Here is a 9,294-nt window from a genome sequence, read left to right as displayed (position 1 = left end):
TGGAGTAGTGGTACTGATATCAGACAAAATAGACTTCAAAATAAAAAAGGCAAAGAAATATACAAAGGGAGACTGAATGATGATAAAGGGAATCATGCACCAAGAAGACATAACATCTATTAATATCTATGCTCCCAGTCAGGAAGCCCCAAAATATATAAAGAAATTACTAACAGAACTAAAGGGAGAAATAGACCAAAACACTATTGTAAGAGGGGACCTAAATACACCACTGTCAGATATGGACAGATCATCCAAACAGAAAATTAATAAGGAAATAAAACCTTAAATGACATATTAGACTAACTGGACATCATTGACATCTACAGAGCTTTTCATTCCAAAAAAAGCTGCTTATACATTCTTCTCTAATGCACATGAAACATTCTCAAGAATTGACCACATTCTGGGACACAGAGATAGCCTCAACAAATATAAGAGGGGCTGAAATTATACCAACCATATTCTTCTATCATAATGCTTTGAAGCTGGAGATCAACTGTAAAAAGAAAGCAGAAAGAACCACAAATACATAGATATTAAACAACATACTACTGAAGGTCAGAGAAGAAGTAAAAAGAGAGATTAAGAGATATATAGAAAAAAATGATAATAATTGCACAACATATCAAAACTTTTGAGACATGGCAAAAGTGGTAATAAAAGAAAAGTTTATGACATCCAAGGCCTTTCTCAAAAAATAAGAACGAGCTCAAATAAACAACTTAATGCTTCGTCTTTAAAAATCTAGAAAAGGAAGAACAAATGAAGCCTAAAATTGGGAGAAGGAAAGAAATAATCAAAATTAAAGCAGAAAAAAATGAATTGAAAACAAAAAAAAAAAACACAATAGAAAAAATAAATGCAAAAAAGAGCTGCTTCTTTGAGAAGGTTAATAAAATTGACAAACCCCTGGCTAGACTCACTAAGGAAAAAAGAGAAAGAACACAAATAAACAAAATTTGGATGGAAGAGGGGAAATTACAAAAGGCACTGAAGAAATATGAAGGATCAAGCAATAATACTATGAAAAAAATATATGACGCCAAATTTAATAACCTAGAATAAATGGACAAGTTCTTAGAAAGATACAACCTTCCTACACTGAATTAAAAAGAACTGGAAAATCTAAATTGACTGATCAGAGTATGAAAATTGAAATGATCATAAAAAAATTCCAAAAAGTAAATATCCAGGACCAGATGGCTTCACTAGTGAATTCTACCAAACATTCAAAGAAGATTTAATACCTATTCTCCTCAAGCTCTTCCAAAAATTTAAAGAGGAGGCAATACTACCTAACTCATTTTATGAAGCCAATATTACTCCGATACCAAAACCTGGTAAAGATAACGCACAAAATAAGAAAACTACGGACCAATATCTCTCATGAACACACATGCAAAAATCCTAAATAAGATACTAGCAAACCAAATACAGCAACATATTAAAAAGATTATACACCACAATCAAGTAGGCTTCACCCCAGGGGCACAGGGATGGTTCAACATATGCGAATTGATTAATGTGATACACCACATAAACAAAGTAAAAAATAGAACGAGAAAAAGCCTTAGACAAGATACAGCATCCATTTATGATCAAAACACTTAATGAAATTGGTATAGAAGGAAAATACCTTAATGTAACAAAAGCCATCTATGACAAACGCTCAACATTACATTATACTTAATGGTGAAAATCTAAAAACTTTCCCTCTAAGATCAGAAACAAGGCAAGGCTGTCCACTATCACCACTGTTATTAAATATAAAATTGGAGGCCCTAGCGAGTGCAATCAGGCAAGAGAAAGATATAAAAGGCATCCAAATAGAAAAAGAAGAAGTCAAACTGTCACTATTAGTGGATGACATGATTCTCTATATAGAAACCACTAAAGATTCCACAAGAACACTACTAGAAACACTAAGCAAATATAGAAAATTTTCTGGATACAAAATCAATGTTCAAAAATCCATAGCATTTTTATACTCTAATAATGAAGTGTCAGAAAAAGAAGTGGAAAAAAATAATTTTTTTGCAATTGCAACAAAAAGAATAAAATACCTAGGAATAAATTTAAGGAAACGTGAAGGACCTATATAATGAAAACTACAAGACTCTATTAAAAGAAATCAAAGAAGATACAAAGAAATAGAAAGATAGTTTATGTTCTTGGATTGGAAGAATTGGCATAATTAAAATGACCTTATTATCTAAAGATTATACAGATTTAATGCAATCTATATAATCAGATTTATGTGGAAGTACAAAAGACCTTGAATCTCCAGTCATCTTGAGGAAAACAAAAGGAGCCTGGAGGCATCACTCTGCCTGTCTACAAATTATACTATAAAGTGACCATAATCACATCGGCATGGTACCGGAGGGAAAGAAATGGCGTAGATGATAGAGGCTCTGTTCATCCCTCTGGTGACTAAATCAAAGTTGTGACAGAAACAAGGAGCAGCAGCAAGAAAAAATTACTTGGAATCTAAATGAGTAAGCCATACAACTAGGAACAAATACAAGAAATCACCCTGCAGCGGCAGAAGATAGGGTGAGGCAAGGACACAGGGCCGCCCAGTCTCGAGCGGCAGAGATGGAGGCTGCAACAGGGGCAGCAGCAGAAGCCTCTTAAAGGGGCTACATCTGCGAGTGGATTTTTGCGGTGACGGACCTGCTTGTTCTGAGCACCAGTGCCAATTCAGTTGTATGCAGAGGGCACCAGGGACTTACAAGGAGACATTATCGGAGTGAGGGCCAAGGGGAGATTCGTTCTGTACAGAAGTGCTGGTGGTATCCATTGTTCCCTATTGAGCCCACCCGCCTTCCAGTGGACCAGACACAGTGCTACCATAGCCGTAATGTCATCAAACTGGATAACAGAGATCTCTCTGCCTAGAGGATTCACTGAAACCCCGCCTACCCCAACTTGCGGCCCCACCCAAGCCACACCCGGATATATCCTCAGCAAGTTAGGTGCTCCTTGCTGAGCAGCGCATAGACTCACACTGGAAGCAGCCGTCCTCGGTTTCTGGTGTGGACTTTTGAGGCAACTATAAGCACAACATCTGTGGATTGCTTGTTGAGTCTTAACACGTGGCCCTGGAGGGGTAGAGGCTTGGGATAAGTTTGGCCTGCAGCTGAACCCCTCTCAGGACTGTGCTACTGGACACCTACTTCACAAATCCACACTAATAAGACTGGGAGACTTAGAAGCTCTGCTTAGTACATAGAAACAGGTACAGAAAGGTAGCCAAAATGAGAAGACAAAGAATCAGAAAACATAGGAGAGAACAAAACAGAGGTCCAGATATAATGGAGTTAAGTAATCTAACAGATGTAGAGTTCAAATACTGGATGTTCAATGAACTTTTGGGAAGTGTAGATAAATTCAGCAAGAGACGAAAAACATAAAAATGGAAATGGAAATTATAAAAGGGAACCAGTCTGATATGAAGAACACATGATCTGAGATGAGAAGTATATTAAATGGAATAAACAAAGGAATAAACAAAGTGAATAAAGAAAAGGATCAAATGCCCTATCTAGAGAATGGGAAAGCCAAAGTAAACACAATCAGAATGGCAAGAGATGAGATGCTAAGACTATAAAAATAATTTAAGGAGCATACGTGACACTATTAAGGATCCAAATATCCATCCGACTGGTGTAACTTAAGAAAATCAAGATGTTGAACAGCTGTTTAAAGAAATAATGATAGAAAACTTTCCTAACTTGATGAAGAAAATGGGCATAAACCCCAGGAAGCTCAGAGAATTTCAAAAATCAGGGATCTAAAGAAGCCCCCACCAAGACACATCATAATTAAAATGACAAAGGTTAAATACAAAGAAAGAATATTAAAAGCAGCAAGAAAAATACAGATAGTTACTTATAAGGGAACACACATAAGACTGGCAGCTGATTTCTCAAAAGAAAGTATGCAGGGCAGAAGGGTTTGGCAAACAATATTTGACAGAATGAAGACCCAGGATCTACAACCAAGAATAATTTATCTAGCAAAGCTACCATTTAGAGTTGAAGGACAGAAGCTCTTTAGAGCTTCCCAGACAAAAATAAGCTAAAGGAATTTATCACCACCAAGCCAATATTACAGGAAATGTTGGAGGGACTTCTTTAAGAAGAAAAAATATAAAAAACTTCAGATTAACAGACACACACAGACTAAAAGGAAGTGAATGGAAAAAGACATTGCTTTGATGGACCTAGAAGGTATTTAAATCAGACAGAGAATGATAAACATTATATGATTTCATTTATATGCAGAATCTAAGGAATAAAAAAACCAACTAATCAAAAACAGACTCACAAATATAGTGGACAATTTGGTGATGGACAGAGCGGAGGGGGTTTTGGAGGGCTGGGAGAATTGGGTGAAATGTTAAAAAGTATAAATTAGTAGCTGATAGTTGGTCACAGGGATGAGGAGCATGGCATAGGGAATGCAGTTAGCATTAATACATTGGCTAGGTGGAGGGTTAAGGGATCGTTTTATGAAATGTATAGATGTCTAAACAATGAACTGTATACTTGAAACTAATTAAAATACATAAATTAAAAAAAAAGGCATGGTATTGGCAGAAAAACAGAAACACAGACCAGTGGAACAGAATCAAGAGTCCAGAGGTAAACCCATGTTTATGTGGACAAATAGTTTTTGACAAAAAAATCCAAAAAACATACAGTGGAGAAAGGAAAGCTTCTTCAATAATGGTGCTAGATAAACTGAAAAGCCACCTGCAAAAGAATGAAACTAGACTGTTGTTTCAAAATTACAACGCTTCAAGAATTAACTCAAAATGGATTAAGGACCTGAATATAAAACCTGAAACAATAAAATACACGAAGAAAACACAGGAACTAAAATCAAGGTCTTTGGACTTAAAGAGCATTTTATGAATTTGACCTCAAAGTCAAGGAAGGTTAAAGAAAAATAAAGGAATGGGACAACATCAAACGATAATGCTTCTGCACAGCAAAAGAGATTGTCAACAAGGTAAAGAGACAACATCTGAATGGGAAAATATATTTGCAAGCGACACCTCTGAATAGGGCCTACTGTCCAAAATATACAAAGACCTCATATAACTCAACAAAGAAACAAATGATCCAATCAAAAAATGGTCAGAGGACCTGAACAGACACTTTTCCCAAGAAGACATACAAATGACCAACAAACATATGAATAGATGCTCATCATCTCTAGTTTTTAGCAAAATGCAAATCAAAACAACGAGATACCATCTCACAGCTGTTAGAATAGCTATAATCAACAGGACAAGTAAGTAATAACAAATGTTGGAGAGAATGTGGAGAAAAAGGAACCCTCATACGCTGATGGTGGGACTGCATATTGATATAGCCACTATGAAAAACAGCATGGAGGTTCTTCAAAAAACTAAGAATTGATCTACCATATGATCCAGCAATCCCTCTACTGAGTATTTACCCCAAAGACTTGAAAACTCATATCTGAAAAGATATTTGCACACCGATGTTCATAGCAGCATTATTCACAGTGGCCATGACATGGAAGCAACCAAATTTCCTATGATTATTATTGGATAAAGAAGCTGTGGTACATATATACAATGAAATATTACTTAGCCATAAGAACAGATGAAATACTGCCATTTGCGACAACATGGATGGACCTTGAGATAATCATGCTAAGCAAAATAAGCCAGACGGAAAAAGTTGAAAATCACATGATATCACTTATATGTGGGATATAAACCCAAAAGCAACAAATGAACAAGACAAACAAATAGAGACTTATGGACAATAGACTAGTGGTTACCAAAGCGTAAGGATGAGGCGGGAGGAAGATGAGGTAAAAGGGGTCAAACATGTTGTGACAGAAAGAAATCTAACTATGGGAGGTGAACGCACAATGTAAATTTTATATATATATATCTTACTGTTAAAATGTTCAGATGAAACTTACTGGATTTTATTAACCAACATCACCATAAAAAAATTAATTAATTAATTAAAAAATAGAAATTATAGCTCATAGACTGTCAGATACTGTGTCAAAGCTTTGTCTGGACTATGAATCAAATATAATTCAAAGGGTATATCTTGAGCAGATACGACTTGATTATAAATAAACGAGTCCTCTGGCACCTCAAATAATATTCCCTCTGGTGCACATTGGTATTATAATTGATCTGCAATTTCAATCTCTACCTTTAAATTTGCAGGGTTTGTATCACAAAGCAGAAATAATTTTTTTCAGTCCAAGGCCCAAGGATTACAGTTAGGGACTGGGAGGTAATCAAAATCTGTGGGTTATTTGAAATATCTACAAACTATATGGTGTATTTACTCTGAGGAAGGGTTTGAGCAAAGTTGGCAGGTGTAATGTAGACAGAGCAGCACCCATTCCTGCCAGGAATTGGTGGGGTGGACAAGTCACATTTGTATTTAATTCACCTTGAGTGTTAAGGAGATGTCAGGTGTTCGACACTTTTTCCTACTTTGAAGCACACTTGTTGACATGAATTGAAAGATTTTGTCTTTCTTTCATGAGCTGAAACTATCTTTTTTTTTTGTTTCAATGTCTCTTATGTTTACAGTAGCTGCACATGTCCTTGTCATAGGTGATTGTGTGGAAAATGGTCCACTAGATGTTTGATTTACAGGACACAATTTACATACAATTTTATCTGATTTTTATTCAAAATCTTTTTCAGAATGTTCTGCCAAGTCTCCAATGTTGGGTTTCATTTCATTAACTAAAAGAGATTAAAGGTTTTCTGTTTTTCTTTTTGTATGTCATTATCTTCTCGAACTCCTGGATGCTGCTGGAAGTCATTCTCTAGTCTATCCTGAAAATCTATAGTTTTATCTTTTTTTCTGATTTGCTCACACACTTGAATCTTGGTCACATTGAATTGTATGGGAACTGTTTCAGGTCTAGTTTCCAGGATGCACTGACCTACTTTTCTGGCTCCTTTTTGATCCTCACATTTATTGTGAAAGAGGGATCGAGTAGGTTCATCTCTGCAAAACCCTGACCAGATTTTCTCACCTAGGGCTTAACATCTAAATTTATCACCAACATGTGTACAAATTTGTTTAGGTTAGGAAAACCTGGTCATATGTACCCTAATGAATTCCAAACTCTTCTTTGAATATGTTTGATCTTATTTGGTTTTAGGAAAAATCTTAGTTCTCACTTCAGCTGTGGCCGAAGGTTTGTATTCTATATTGTTTACATACTTGCCTTATGGAGGGGTGTTAACTTTAGAGTTAACTGGTATTTATGAGTTTAGAAGAGTTGTTTGGAAATGTATCAGGTCTGGACAAATGGAAGAGGGAGGTTTAGGAGAAAAAAGATCATAAGGGAGAAGATCATAAATATAAGGATGCAACTAGAGGACAAGGAGAGAGGCAACTTAGTAGGAAATTTTAGAAAAATGAATCTAATGTGCTGTTTAATTTTATGGATTATCCAATTAGCTTTGGTCAAAAAATCTCTTAAGAAAACAATTTTGATTCAGTTTTATTTGGAAACCTCTGAATAGCAATAAAAACACTACCCATTGGTCCCAAGAAATCTTATTTCCTTTTCTCCTAAGGTTCTTCTCAATTTTTAAATCTATTTTAAACAATTTTGTTAAAGTCGAATGTTACATAAAATGGACTCTGAAGGTTCACATTATCCTAGTGAAGTCATATGATTTAGAAATAAGCATAGGAAATGGATTGGTACTGAGAGTACATGTAAGGAACAGGAGTTTTTCTTTGTTCTTTTGTTTGTTCCTGGAAGAGAAGAAGTTTAGTACTAGACAACCCTATGACAACTGATAAAAATTTGTGAGAACATAATGCTTGTGTATCTTATGATTTAGGCTCTCAATCTGCTGGTTTTATGCTTCAAATGCAGACTTGAAAAGCTGTGTCCTAGAAAGCAGAAAATCAAAGAGAATGCTATGGTTCGAAGGCAAGTTTTCAGTAAGAAAGTTTTAAATGCAAGGAGACTCTCATTTAGAGAGTTTTATTGGTGACCCACAGGAGAGTTTGTCCAAATGATGCCAGTGCAGTGAGAACCACATACAATCTGTGAAGGCACCTCCAAAAATGGACTCATAAGGCCTTCCTGTTTTCTATTCTGTGATTCACTTTTTTATGACAAACAACTCTTTCAGATAGCATGATACAAAAGAGTAATACAAAAGACAGAAAAAAGTGTCGAGTATGAAAAGTCTTGGCTTAACTTCACATGGTTTTATGCTTCAAATGCAGACTTGAAAAGCTGTGTCCTAGAAAGCAGAAAATCAAAGAGAATGCTATGGTTCGAAGGCAAGTTTTCAGTAAGAAAGTTTTAAATGCAAGGAGACTCTCATTTAGAGAGTTTTATTGGTGACCCACAGGAGACTCTCATTTAGAGAGTTTTATTGGTGACCCACAGCAGAGTTTGTCCAAATGATGCCAGTGCAGTGAGAACCACATACAATCTGTGAAGGCACCTCCAAAAATGGACTCATAAGGCCTTCCTGTTTTCTATTCTGTGATTCACTTTTTTATGACAAACAACTCTTTCAGATAGCATGATACAAAAGAGTAATACAAAAGACAGAAAAAAGTGTCGAGTATGAAAAGTCTTGGCTTAACTTCACCAAGGATGTCAAACAAATCTTAGTGGTACTTCTAGGATAATTATGGAAATAAAGACCACCCAAAGAAGAACAATTATTATTATTATTTTTTTAATTTTTATTTTAAGTGAGGCAACTCTTGGTTGACCTCACAGATTGCAAGGACTTTGTCAGTTTATAATCTCTTATTATTATTATTTTTCTACACCTATAGCACCTGGTCTTCCTAGGTGGTCTCCCATCCAAGTACTTACCAGGCCTAACCCTGCTTAGCTTCCAAGATCAGATGGGATCAGGTTTGTTCAGGGTAGCATGGCCATAGACAAGAAGAACAATTAAAGATTGTTTATCGAGGGCTTGCTATAGCAGGGGTGTCATCCTAGTCAGAGAAGGCAAGGTAAGCAGAGGGTGGGGAATCTCTACAGTGAAAAGGCAGGAAAATTTTAGGAACACCCTCAGTGAAGGTTGCTGTCATGTAAAAGTTGAGCAGGCTAACTAAAAAGGGGACAGCCTATATGATTGATTCGGGGTATATATTTGGCTTTCTCTGGCCCTAAGTTGGAAGTAGGGACAAAAATTAGGAACACTGACAAGTTTTAATCAAGGCCTGAGGAAAATTACTAGAGAGGTTGCTTAGCTTCCTGGAGTGCTCGTCGCAGATG

The 9,294-nt window shown here is 36.0% G+C and overlaps 1 non-coding gene across 1 annotated transcript; it reads right to left on the bottom strand.

Annotated features, from left to right (window-relative positions):
- Nucleotides 1–8,837: 8,837 nt before the first annotated feature.
- LOC112472035 lies at nt 8,838–8,956 on the bottom strand. Its single transcript, XR_003043494.1, has one exon. It is a non-coding gene; the product is annotated as a 5S ribosomal RNA (ribosomal RNA).
- Between the last annotated feature and the right edge of the window lie 338 nt (nt 8,957–9,294).

Source organism: Pteropus alecto, unplaced genomic scaffold, assembly GCF_000325575.1.
Source record: "Pteropus alecto unplaced genomic scaffold, ASM32557v1 scaffold78, whole genome shotgun sequence".
NCBI lineage: Eukaryota > Metazoa > Chordata > Mammalia > Chiroptera > Pteropodidae > Pteropus > Pteropus alecto.
This window is presented reverse-complemented; position numbering and strand designations above follow the sequence as displayed.